We start from the raw sequence: 14,030 nt of genomic DNA, 5'->3' as shown, positions 1-14,030 counted from the left end.
TAAATTGGGGTTGTCTTTTTTTATTGAGTTGTAATAGCTTTTTCATTTTTTAAAAAATATGAGTTATTTGTCAGATACATGTTTTGTGTATGTTTTTTGCTGGTCTGTGGCTTGCCTTGTAAGTGTCTTTTGAAGAGCCAGTGTTTTAAATTTTGATAAAGTCCAATTATTGCTTCTCTTTTGTATTTCATACTCTCTGTGTCACCTTTGGGAAATTTTTGCAAAACCCAAAGTTCCCAAGACTTTTTTTCTAAGCATTTCATTAGAAGTTTTATAGTTTTAGATTTTAATTTAGGTCTATGATTTGTTTTATTTTTGTAATAGCATGGTGAGATGCGATTTCAGGTTTATATTTTTGCTTATGGCTATCCAAGTTTTCTAGTGCCATTGTCTGAAAAGGTTTTCTTTTTCCCCATTAAATTGCCTTGGCACTTTTGTTGAAAATATGTTGACCATATATGTAGAGATTTATTTCTGGAGTCTCTACTCTATTCCATTGATTTACTTGTTTATTTTTTATGCTATTATCCTGATTACTTGATTACTGTAGCTTCATAGAATGAGATGGGAAGTGTTAGCTTCTATTCAGTTTTCTGGAAGAGTTTGTGTACTATAGGTATTATTACTTTTTAAATACATGAAAGGCTTCACTAATGAAATCATCTGGGCTTGGAGTTTTCTTTCTGGGAAGGTTTTTAACTACAAATTCAATTTTAAAAAATAGGTATAGGGCTATTTAGGTTATCTGTCTCATCTAAGGTATGCACTTTATGAATATATGGTGATGTTACCTCTCATTTATAGGTAGGAGAATGTAACTATAACAGCAAACATAATTTTGCTTTCCTGTTTTCTATTTTGTTGATTTCTGTTTCTGGTCTTGTTATTTCATTTTTCTCTTCATACTTTAGGTTTCAGTTGCTCTTATTTTTCTAGTTTCTTAAGGTAAAAGCTGAGATCACTGATTTGAGACCCCTTTTTTCAATACGGGTTTTAGTGCTATAAAATTTATTTCTAAGTAATGCTTTAGCTGTGTTTCATAAATTTTAAAATGTGGTATTTACATTTTTATTCAATTCAAAAGACTTTCTAGTTTCCCTTTTGATTTCTTCTTTGATTTCTGTGTCATTTAGAAGTGTTATTTTCTAATATTTTTATATTTTCCAGCTGTCTTTCTGTTGCTGAATTCCTAGTTTTTTTGTTGGTTGGCAAATTCTATTAATGTAAACTGGATAAAGCTGGTTGAAAGTGTTGCCCCAGTCTTCAATATCCTTACTGATTTTTTTGGTCTATGTGTTCTATCATTCATGCAGGGAGAGAGATTCTGAGAACTCTGATGAAATTTCTTCCTGACATTTTACTAGTTTTTCTTCCTTGTATTTTGAAGCTCTATTAGGTGGATACATTTTTAGAGTCATTATGGCCTCCTGATGAGTTTACCCCATTATCATTGTATAAGAATCCCTTTATCCATAGTAATATTCTTTGCTTTGAAATATGCTTTGTCTTATAGCCACGGCAGCTTTCTTTTTATTAGTGGTACCATGGGATGTATTTTCCATCCTTCTACTTTTATAGTATTGTGTCTTCATTTTTAAAATGGATTTTGCATAGCCTGCATGCAGTTGAGTCTTGCTTTTTATCCAGTATGACAATCTCTCCCTTTTAATTTGGGTGTTTATTTACATTTAATGTGACTATTGACATGGTTGAGTTTAAATATAAGATATACCTTTGTTTCTTATTTGTACCACCTGTCATCATCACCGCCTTTTCTTGTTTTTTTTTTTTTTAATTTATTAAAAAAGTTAAATTTCATTTAAAATCCCTTATTGGCTTATTAATTCCATGTTTAAAGTAGTTTATAAAATACAATTAAAACATGAAATTAATAAGCCAATAAGGGATTTTAAATGAAATTTAACATTTTAAATAATTTTTTAAAATAGAAATCCTATACAACTTATCACAGTCTTACCTCAAGCAATATCTCACAGGACACACAGGATGAGAATCTTATAATAACATACTTCCATTTTTCCTTCCCAGCCTCTGTGCAACTGTTACACTTGATCCTAGTCAAAAGGCTAAGAAAAGATGCGTCTGTGCAATCATTGTCTTACATATTACTTCTACATATGTTATAAGTTTAAAGATAGTTATTTTTGTTTTGAATAGCCAATATTTTAAAGATATTAAAAAATAAAGTCTTTTGTATTTACCCAGATGTTTACCGTGTTGTGTTCTTTTTTCTCTTTGTGTAGATTCAGATTTCTGTTTGTCAGTTACCTTCTGCTTGAAAGACCTCTCTAATATTTCTTGTAGGATATGTCTGCTGCTGAGATGGTGATTTTTCATCACCTTTTATATTCACGAAAGGTCTTTATTTTGCTAACTATAGACTATTAGATTAACTTTTTGTGGTTCAGTAATTTAAAAATATTGATCCATTGTCTTTTAGCTTATATTGTTTTCAAAAAGCTGTCTGCTGTAATTTTTATTATGTTTCTTTGTGTATGGTGTATCATTTCCTCTGGCTACTTGTAAGATTTTTCTCTTTATCATTGATTGTAAGCAACATTATTGCTATGTGCCTTAGTGTAGTTTTCTTAATGTTTGTTGAGCTTGGATTTGTTGAGATTCTTGTATCTGTAGGTTTATTTTTTTTGTCACATCTGAAAAATTTTCAGCCATTATTACTTCAGAACTTTTTATTCACTCCTATTCTTTGTGGAATCCAATTATACATGCTTTAGGAGGCTTGAAGTTGTTTTTCAGTTCACTGATTCTGTTCACAATTTTTTTTTCACCTCCAATTCAGTTTCATTTTAGATTGTTTCTGTATATAAGTCTTGAAGTTCACTTTGTCTTTGTCCTTCAGTGTTGAATCTGCTTTTAATTCTTCTCTCATGAGTTTTCATCCCAGACATTGTATTTCTTTTATATCTAGAAGTTACAGTTGAGTCTTTATTATATATTCAAGATCTCTACTTAGTATGTTTAGTATTTACTTTAGCTTCATGGGCAAATAAGATGCAACTAATAGCTATTTTAATATCTGTATACTAATTCTATCATCTGTGTCATTTCTGGATAAATTTCAATTGATTGCTTTTTCTCTTCATAATGAGTGGTATTTTTCAGCTTCTTTTCATACTGATGATATTTTATTGGATGCCAGAAATTGTGTAAATTTTACCTTGTCAAGTCCTGAATCTTTCAGTATTTCTATAAATATTTTTGGATTTTTTTCTGGTATGTAGTTAATATACTTGGAAACAGTTTGATCCTTTCAGTACTTGCTTATAATCACTGTCAGTTGGAACCAGTGCCTTCTTTAGGGCTAAGTTTCTACACTGCTGAGGCAATACTCTTCTGAGTATTCTATCCAGTGTCCTGGCATTATGAAGTTTTACACTTTGATGATGGGAAATTGAATTATTCCCGGATTTGTGTGAGTTCTGGGGATTGATTATATGTTTTTCTAACCTTGGCTGGTTTCCTCACACATGTGTGCTTATCAGTAATTGTGAGGGATTCTCTTCCAGACCTCTGGAAATCTATGTGCAGGTCTCTCTCTTCTATTACTTTGCCTTATCAACTATATCCACCTTGGCCTCACCAGACTCCCAGCTTCATTTTCTTAGACCATTAGGCTCTGCCTCTATATTCTGCAGTTAGTAATTTCTTTCTTGAGGCAGTAAGCTTGGACAACTGTAGGGAAGACCTCATTTGTTTTTCCTTTCTCAGGAATCACTGTTCTTCATTGCTTGATGTCTAGTTTCTGAAAACTGTTGTCTATGAATTTCATCCAGTTTTTTTTTTCTAGTTCTTTAACCCAGAAGGATAAATCTAGTCCCTTTTAGTCCATCTTTGTCAGGGACAGAAGTCTCCACATATGTGAATAAATATATTATATATATTAAACATTCAGTATATTGAGTGCTTCACACATAAAAAGTACTAATTGGTCATTACTATTGTCATTTCTCTACCTGCATCCTGTTCAATAATGAAACTTAACTTTATATACCACCTTCACCTTTATATGAAGCCTTCCAGATGAATGTTACTCTTTATTCTTTGTACTCATATCACTTTAAATGTACTTTCATTATGACATGGATCTACATTATAAATTTTGGTTTACTTGTTTGTAGTTTGTCATAGATTATAAGTTCTTAGACAAATGAGGTCTATCTTATTTACCTATTCTTAAGTTTCCAGCATATAGTAAATGCTTATATTTTGTTGCATAAATGAATAATCGAGAATATCTTATATCTTTTAGGAAATATTTAAGAGTAGAATTCTTGACTAGGAAGGAAAGAGAAGGAAGGTTGATTAGAAAGGTTTAGTGGTATGAGAATGAGCAGAATGAAAGTGGAGAGTTCCAGAGAGCAGCATGAAAGCAGAAGGTGGTTGGTTGATAATATGTAATAATGATAATGATAATAACACTAGTAAATACTTCTACTACTAAAGTTATTATGAAGGTGAGAAAGGCTAGAGAAGTATAGAATGGAGAATAAGAGAGTTTTATTATAGTGTGTCAATGAAACCATTTTGTGAAACCTTCAGCACCTTGCTGAGTACAGACGATAACATTGGTAGCATTACATAAATGTGTATTGTGTGAATCAGTATAACTTGATTTGTTATAATAGAGGCTTTTAAACAAAGTGCTGAGAGAACACTATACTTTTTGGAATAAGTGAATCTTGGAAGGAGGTGGTAGGAATAGATTAACTAAGAAGCAAAAAGAAATCTTAGATAGTAGAGAACAGCATAAATACAAAAAATACTATGGGCAATAAATAACCATAATAGAAGGAACAAATGGACCTTGGAGCTGGGTTCACTAGGGCTTCACTCTTATCTCTGCCACTTGGTGTAATTCTGGAAAATTGCTTAGCTTATCTGAGACTCAGTTCCTTCATCTGTAAAATGGGTGTGGTTGTTGGGAAGATTATATGATGCATAGAATAAATTTATTTTATGTCTGGCAGATAGTGGGTTCAATAACTATTAGTTTCTTCTTTTTAGACTTTCTATATCTTCTGATGAGGAAAGAGAAATGCTTCAAGAAGGACTTTGTGACCCCTCATCACTTTGTATAAGAGCCCAGGTATAATATATAATTTATGAGTATAACTAATGTTCCCATTTATTTCCTATTTCCATGGAAAATGAGGATTGAATTGTATTTTTGTGGTCTAATCTTAAGACCATAGGTAACTTTAACACCTAGTTTCTTTGCATCTTCTAGTTTTAACTTATGTTTATAACTATTAGAATTATTGGCTAACTTTACATACAAATGAAACAATTTTACAACCACAGTCCAATATTTTTCAGAAATGTTTCTATTTATAGGGAATATATCTACTGAGTGAAAGATTGGAAAGATGAGTATCAGAAATTCTAAAGTTTGCCAAGTCTGGAAACCACTTGTATTCTTTTATTTGTTTTAAGAATAAAATCAGTTTGATGTCAATTTCCCATCATGGAAATCATATAATATAAGGTACTGAGTAAAGTTTAGAAACCTTTGACTTTTAAAAAATAATCATACTTTAAATCTCCAATTGGTTTATAAAAGACCATTATTAATGTGCACTTACAAAAATTTTTGGATACATGGATTTTAAAAGGAGTTTTAGAATAACTAAAACAGAGTAACCTTTTGTTTTTTTCCACTGAAGGAAAAATTCTGGACTCTTCCAGTTAGCCAACTCCATGCTTGGTTAAGAGAGCTAAAAAATTTGCAGTCTGTAGAATAAAAATTGATAAGCTGTAGTAGTCTTGGAGTCAATTTTCAGCACTATTTTTGGCTGTTAAATACTTACGTTGACATATACTACTCATAGGTATAGTGCATAATGCTGCTAATCCTTCCAAATGAAGAACCACCTTTAATCATCTACCTGGTATCTCAACTTCTGGGTGCTGAGTTGGCAAGGATCTGGCATGTGGTGGCACCTGACTTCATCTGCTGTTTTCACTACAGACTAGTTCTTTGCATTTATGAGTCTTAGTCTGGCATTGATGACAGTTTGCATGGTTTTAGTTTAAGACATGTTGCCTCCTGGATACTTGTAAACATGTTGAGAGGCTGAGTTTTGATGAATGTCACAAAACTCCTCAACAGGGCATGAACTGAGACCAAGGACCCAACAATATTAATAATTCAACATTTGACAGTATTGTGGATATTAATGCATTTGTAGTTCATCTTGACAAACCTGGGCCCAATCACATGTGAAAATGAGTTTAGTCATCTAATTTTAGTTTCTGGTGAGTATTTTTATACTTTTTTTCAAACTGGATGAAATGAAGAAAATAATCACTTTGTAGAGATGCAAGGTTCATAGCTATGAACACATAACTATGTGTTGAGAAATAAAAGAAAATGTTTTACAATAAATTGCCATCTTGATTTAATGAAATAATGGTTAGGAATTCTTATAGTGCATTAAGCCTGATTTGTGATATTTTAAATTGCCCATTTATTCAGAATTTGAATGTAAAGTTCCTATTTTGGTATTTCAGCTAAACATATAACTCCTAACTTTAAATAACCAGTAAATTTATGTAATCTATGTTGGTAAACTCTATAAAGCATTTATAATAAAACTTGAAAGTGAAAGTGAAGCCGCTCAGTCGTGTCCGACTCTTTGCGACCCCATAGACTGTAGCCCACCAGGTTCCTCTGTCCATGGGATTTCCCAGGCAAGAATACTAAATAAAACTTAAAACATGCTAATAATAAGTACGTATAATAGCTAAATATATTCAGCATTTTACAAATTGCTTTCATGGGTAAATAAATGTATCTTCTTGTATTAAAATGCCATAGTAATGACACAATTCTGTTTAATTATTAGTAACTCTAGGACACACCTCATAATTTGTGGGTCCTAGAAATAATATGGCAGTGACTGGAGTGGAAAGATCTTGCTCCTTAAAATTTGCTGACTTGTTGAGCTGTTTGAATAATCTATGTCCTTCTGGCACATATCCAGATACATTTTATGATCACAAAAGTATTATTTTAGATCTCTAAACTAGCATCTTTTAGGCTAATATTGCCACTTTGTTGTAAAATTTCTTCTTTTAAAGGGTATAAGTGAAGAATTTAAATTTTTATGTGAAGAAAAAGGATATTATTTCTCCTTGAAGTATTTGGGTTTGTATTTCTACCTAGAAATTCTTACTGTTATATTCAAGTTGAGCTGCAAAGAGGAAAAGCTTATAAATTAAAAAAAAAGACTTTTTGTGGTGATAAAATGTGATTTATATTACTTGGTGAAAGATATCAACTTAACACTGGAAGGAAATAAATCAAATGGACACTATTTTATTTTGATTGCTTATATGCTTTTAATAAATTTCAAAATAGTCAGACTTAGTTTCAATATTATATTTTCATTCACATATATCTTCAAATGGGCAATTATGTCCACATGATAAATATGTGGGGTTAATAATGATAATTTGCTACCTGTGTCATGAAGCAGCTCCTTTTGATCCTTATGTAAAAAAATTCCATAGTTTTCTTGGTACATCTTTAGAGTATGAAGAATCTAAATTAAAAGGAAAAAAAGAAATAACACTATAAAAATCTCATCTTGCCAAGAAGTGAATTATATATAAGGTCTGAAAATAAGTAGAAAAGAATTAGAGGTGCATTTTAGATAGCAGACTGGATCCATTCAAATAATTTGCAGAAATGGCTTCATTATGCTATAGTTGTAATAAATGATATTGTGCTACAAGCTCAGAATAAAAATGGAATAGGTTTTAAACCAAAATCTACTTTGGTAACTTTGGTTCAGTTTCTTGCCACTTCTGTATCCCTTGCAAAGGAGAATGCACTATATCTTTGTGAACAACTTGAATTGCTCTTGCACTGGAAAATCATAAAGTCCAGCTTGGCTCTTGGCACAGATGAGGTAAAGCTGATTTTAAAAGAGAAAAATTGGATACTCAGCAAACCCTAGTGGAATCTTCCCTGGTAGCTCAGCTGGTAAAGAATTTGCCTGTAATGCAGGAGACTCTGGTTCGATTCCTGGGTCAGGAAGATCCCCTGGAGGAGATCATGGCAACCCACTCCAGTATTCTTGCTTGGAGAATCCCCATGGACAGAGGAGCCTCGCAGGCTACAGGCTATGGGGTCCCAAAGAGTTGGACACGACTGAGTGACTAAGCTGCAGCAAAACCTAGCAGATATTTTGACACAATCTTGGAGCTAATAAGAGTCGTCATGAATTTAAATATTACCTTTCCTACCACAGAAACTTCACTAATACATGACTTTGAATATTTTATGAATGACTAGGCATTCTTTTTTTTTTTTTTTTAACTAATAAGTCCTCTGGAAAGCTACGACTTTCTTGGGATGGTTTTACTTTTGGGGAGAAGAGTGTTGAAGAGAAGGTACTGATGATGTGTCACATAATTTTACAACTTTCGTAACTGCTTCTAACTACAAAACTATCTCTGATTAAAATAACAATTGAGCTTGTAATTTTATCTGAACAGCTGCTGCTACAGGGGGTCATTACCTTGGAGAGCTCGAAAATAATCGTACTCCTGGTACATGAGTTATGTAGTCTTGTGTTTTACAGCAAAGCGCAAAGTTTAAAGCCTATAGAAGAATGTTATTTGAAAGCTGTCAAACCATGTTAAAAAAGACTGCATCGTCAAAAGGCCCTGGTGGCCATGATTCTGCATGTAGCCTTGTCTTATTCATTATAAAATGCATGTTTATAAAGTTCCACAGAGCATCCAATTCCCAATTCACTTATATCAGCAAGACTTAACTTGCTCATTAATCTAAATTCTTTTGCAACTTTAATCTACATGTTTAATTAATCATAAAATGAGGCGGTAAGTAATTTCAGCAATGTGTGGCTTGTTATCAGATGCATTTAATCACTCTTCTGTGAGCTCATTTGGAAACACCTGAAGATGTCGAGTGCAGTTTGAATAAGCATAAATTATTCTTTGTCAGTGTACTTCACTCAACTAATAAGACATTAATTTAAAAGGCACTGTTTGTCATTTTTAGATCTTTACCAATATTTTTAGCTTAGCAATATAACTCTAATTGTATATATGATTCACAACTAGTGCCCGACATAGGAAAGGGTAAGAGTTTAATTCATTTTTCTTATTTACATGTAATTATGTCATGTAATCTTAGTTTTTAATGAGGATTAACCATCTTGTAAGTATTCATATGCTTTTGGAATAAGGTACTAATGAATTATAGTTGGAAAAATTATTTGTTGGTACAAAGACTTGTGATTCCTTATTTCTTGTCTAGTTTAGGTCTGAAAAGACGTGAGGTTTGGGACAGGGCTTTGATTTGAGGACGTAGATATTGCATAGAGATTATATGATGCAGATGTTAACTTTAAATAATTCAAGTAAAATAGCTATATTCAGCCATCCCACATAATAACATATGTAATTCTTATATAGGATCAGGTAGCTTAAAATAATGACAGTCCCATTTTCCATCCTGCTCTCTTAACAGTATTGCCCAGTTGATGACAGCATTTTTTTTTAAAAGACAAGAAACAAGAACAACAATACAAGCAAAAACTCACTCAAAGCTTCAGAGCAAAAGAAAATTCATGATGGCTGAATGAGTTATATATCTTGGTGTCAGGACTATAGGAATAAGAATTTCATTTTATAGGATGTCATCACCTGTCCTGTTTATGCCATGAGAGCAGTGACAAATGGTAAGAATAATTATCTCAGTGGAAAGAAATTTATTTACCTGCCGTGGAGCATCCCTTTTCATCTTACTCATGAACTTATCTCACTCACATGCTATCTATGCATTGTCAGCAGTGAGCCAGAGGGGATGATTCCTGAAAACGGAATATTGATTTGAGCTGAAATATAGCCATATTCTCCATTTTTATTTGATGCGTACACCTCCTGGGTTTCATCCCTTTCTTTAGGGATCTTTTACACTGAGCTAGCAGTTATTTATATGTCTGTTTCTTGCCTTATGCCTCATGTAAAAATTATTCTCCCTGTTTTCCTTTCTAAGGGAAAGCAAAGTCCCAGGAATTGTCATTTGTATAATTCAAGGCATATAGGCCATAGCAGCACATTGTAATGGATGGCACTTACCCTTATTTCACTTAAAGCACTGTAAATTGTTTTCTTTAAGCCACGATGAAAACGTTATACCTTCTTTGGAGTAATTCTTGATGAGCAGCATTTCGTTTGAACTTAACTTTCTTGATAAGAAAGTTTCCTCATTCCTATAAAACTTTAGTGGATGGACATATACAGTCTAATATGAAGGCTTGCCATCAGTTTTTCTTGATAAGAAACCTCAAACTTCCCTAGCTTCTCTTCCCCTGGAACAACCTGTGATACTTTTTTTCCAGACAGATTTGTTTTCTAACTTACTATTTTGGTGCAAAGAAAGAACACAGTGTTCTCCTCTCTCATCCCAACTGATGTGTGAGAGGCCAGCCCTATTGTCCTATTAAGTTCCTCCACAAAAGAACAATGATTTATTTTATCAGATGCTCATATATTAGTTGTAGCTATTTGTCTATATTATGTACTTCAAGAGGAAAATGATAAACTCAGTTCCATATGGCTCTTATGGCCTCAAATATTTGAATATGTGCTTAGATAAATACACACAGTGTTACACACAACACACATAAACTGACACTTCTGCCCAGACACAAACAAACAAGGACATACCACTTAAACATGCTTCTTCAATGGAGACCTCACAGTTGTTTTAGTTCAGTTCAGTAGCTCAGTCGTGTCCGACTCTTTGCGACCCCATGAACCACAGCACGCCAGGCCTCCCTGTCCGTCACCAATTCCCGGAGCCTACCCAAACTGATGTCCATTGAGTCAGTGATGCCATCCATTGAGTCAGTGATGCCATCCAACCATCTCATCCTCTGTCATCCCCTTCTCTTCTTGCCTTCAGTTTTTCCCAGCATCAGGGTCTTTTCAAATGATTCAACTCTTCACATCAGGTGGCCAAAGTATTGGAGTTTGAGCTTCAACATCAGTCCCTCCAATGAACACCCAGGACTGATCTCCTGTAGGATGGACTGGTTGGATCGCCTTGCAGTCCAAGGGACTCTCAAGAGTCTTCTCCAACACCACAGTTCAAAGCATCAATTCTTGGGCGCTCAGCTTTCTTTATAGTCCACCTCTCACAGCTGTTTAGAATGCACAATACCCAGAATGAAGAACTATTCCAATGGGTCCAGCTGAATGAGTGGACCTTCCATCTCTAGCAGAACTGACAGAGATGGTTAGCAGGGCTCTGATTTTAATGTACAACTTCTGTGGCTAATGGAATTACTGGTAAAGTGATTACTGATGGCAGAGAGGGGTGGGTGAAGAATGAGTTAGGACCGTGTGCAATGTGGTGTCTACTAGCAACATCCTCAGGGGGAAGGTTTAGAAGTGCTGAGTCATCAGCTGCTATGGGACTTGAGGCTCAGCAGATGAATGAGAATGTCATAGTGCAGTTGGTTACAGGCAGTACTCCTGACTTCATTCTACAAGTCTCAGTATTTTTGTTGTTTAGTTGCTAAGTCATGTCCAACTCTTTCGTGACGCTATAGTGTTTGTCTATAGGATAACCCAGGAAAAAATACTGGACTGGGTTGCCAGTTACATTTCCAGGGGATCTTCCCAACCTAAAGACTGAACCCACGTCTCCTACTTTGGCAGGTGGATTCTTTACTGCTGAGCCACTGGGAAGCCCCTCAATATCTTATTTGTGTTAGATATAAGAGAGCAATGATGTATTCAGTTATGCTTTGTGCTAACTCAGGACAAAGCCTAAATATTGCACCTTCTCCTCCAACCAAGTTTCTTAAATGAAATTCTGTTCTATTTACCAAAGAGTTCATGTGTTATTTTTTATAAACACATAATTTATGCCCACCCATCATTCCTTTGAATCCAGGCTGTCTATAAACATTATTTGCCTTTTTATAGCAAGCTTGTTTTTTCTTAATCATTTGAAATTGGCTTTTATTAGAAGACCATTAGGCGTCATATCAGTGCAGTACATTTGGTGGCTTTATGAGAAGTTCTGATGCTAGATGTTCAAAGGTCTGCTCATATGGCATCTTTATGGATCCACACAGCCTTGCTCATATATGAAAATACTGTACTGAGTTACATAAATGGTTGGGTGTGCATTTAGTTATTTCTCTCAAATTTTTATAGGAATGGGTTGACTTGAAGTTGTGCTAACTTTCCCAGTGCCCTCAGCTTAGAAACTTTGTGTACTTTTTTAGAAAGCATCTGAATCACTTATATTCAGGAGAACATAATAATATATAAGAAACTGTATAAGAAACTGTATGTATTTTCCCCATCACTCACAGTTCACAGGATTGGCATGATTTTAGCTCTTGCTGTCATCATATTAACAATGTGTTAATAGCCACTAATAATCACAATAGCCACTAAGAATCATTTTTCATGTATACTTCCAAGTATTGTATTTGAAAATCCCAGACTTCATATATAGTAAATGAGGAAGTAAAGCCTATGACCTTCTTTAGAAAGGCTAATAGTCAGTTACTTGTTTTAAAGTATTTTTTAAATCTATATTCCAAAAAGCTTCTTTGAAGTATACACAGGGATGTATTTGTAGGCAATTTCCAACTAACTAATGGGGGAAGTTCAGCACGTTTGCTGTTTGGAATTTGGAATGGATATTTTTATAGAGAACATGTTATAGATGGTGATTTGATTACTTGGGCAACTTACTGAAATCCATTTAGCCTTATGTGGTGGTGGTTTAGTCGCTAAGTTGTGTCCAACTCTTGTGACCCAATGGACTGTAGCCTGCAAGGCACCTCTGTCCATTGGATTCTCCAGGCAAGAATACTGGAGTGGGTTGCCACTCCACTTCTGTAATTTAACCTTATAATATGACTGAATTATACTATTGAGAGTATGATAGTAGCTAACTGCTGCCTGTTGTGTTGTTTTGGTATGAAATCTCATTTTAAAATCTGGCTTTAATAACATTCTTTGGACCAGTTTCTGATGGTGGGATTTGACATTTCCTACTTCTACTACCAGTGCATACAGTGAAAATGAAAGACTCCTTGAAATGGAGTCTGGGAGGACTTCCTGCTGTCCTTAGCTATGGAAAGTAACTGGGTATCCTGGCTGAAGTAAGAGGGAATGGAAGATCATGATGGCCCCGGCATGGAGATGGACAGTGTTGCTGTTTAGTCACTAAGTCATGTTTGACTCTTTTGCGATCCTATGGACTGTAGCCTGCCAGGCTCTTCTATCCATGGGATTTCCCAGGCAAGAATACTGGAGTGAATTGCCTTTTCCTTCTCCAGAGATGGAACCTGCACCTCCTGCATTGGCATGTGGGTTTTTTTTTTAACCACTGAACCACCTGGGAAGCCCATGGAGATGTATATAACAAATAAAGGGCATCCTGTTGAAGGTTTATGTTTTGAGAATGAAGAAGGAGCACTTTCTGATTTTAAACCGATGAGCCAAAAGGGTAGAGATCAATGCTTCTTCTCCTTCACCATGCTTTACAGTATAGTCCAAGTATTTTCATTGTATTTCTTCTACTTTCTTCTCAAACCCACTTCCATAATTTCAGCCTCTGTTTTTTTAAGTGGTCACACTGGTGATATTAGTTCACTTTCTATTATGAGAACAGTTTTGGAATGTATTATTGGTTAGGTTTATATAAGATGAAGTGATATATGTGTATAAGAAGGAGCTGAGATTGATTCAAAATTAAGTATAGGTAGCTCTCCTTCTCTAAGGATTCTGGATATGCAAATTCAACCAACCACAGATCAAAAATATTGGGAAAAAGAAATCCCAGAAGTTTCAAAAAGCAAAACCTGAATTTGCTGTACAGTGTCAACTGTTTATATAACATTATTGTTTGACTACATTATGTCCTTTGTGAGTATCTCAAGAAAGTCATATGAAGGTGCAACTGGGTAATGGAAAGTTTATTT

General features: G+C 34.3%; 1 protein-coding gene across 2 annotated transcripts in view; it reads left to right on the top strand.

Moving 5' to 3' along the window:
* Positions 1 to 14,030, top strand: part of SOX6 (SRY-box 6) — a 715,392-nt gene that overhangs the window by 160,142 nt on the left and 541,220 nt on the right. The window contains exon 3 of one of the 2 annotated variants that reach the window (XM_018059594.1): positions 5,047 to 5,128. The exons of the other annotated variant lie outside the window; for it this stretch is intronic. The gene's annotated coding sequence lies outside the window, so the exon portion shown is untranslated. The remainder of the gene's footprint in view (positions 1 to 5,046; positions 5,129 to 14,030) is intronic. 2 annotated transcript variants of the gene reach the window in all.

This window comes from Capra hircus, chromosome 15, assembly GCF_001704415.2.
Source record: "Capra hircus breed San Clemente chromosome 15, ASM170441v1, whole genome shotgun sequence".
Classification (NCBI taxonomy): domain Eukaryota; kingdom Metazoa; phylum Chordata; class Mammalia; order Artiodactyla; family Bovidae; genus Capra; species Capra hircus.
This window is presented reverse-complemented; position numbering and strand designations above follow the sequence as displayed.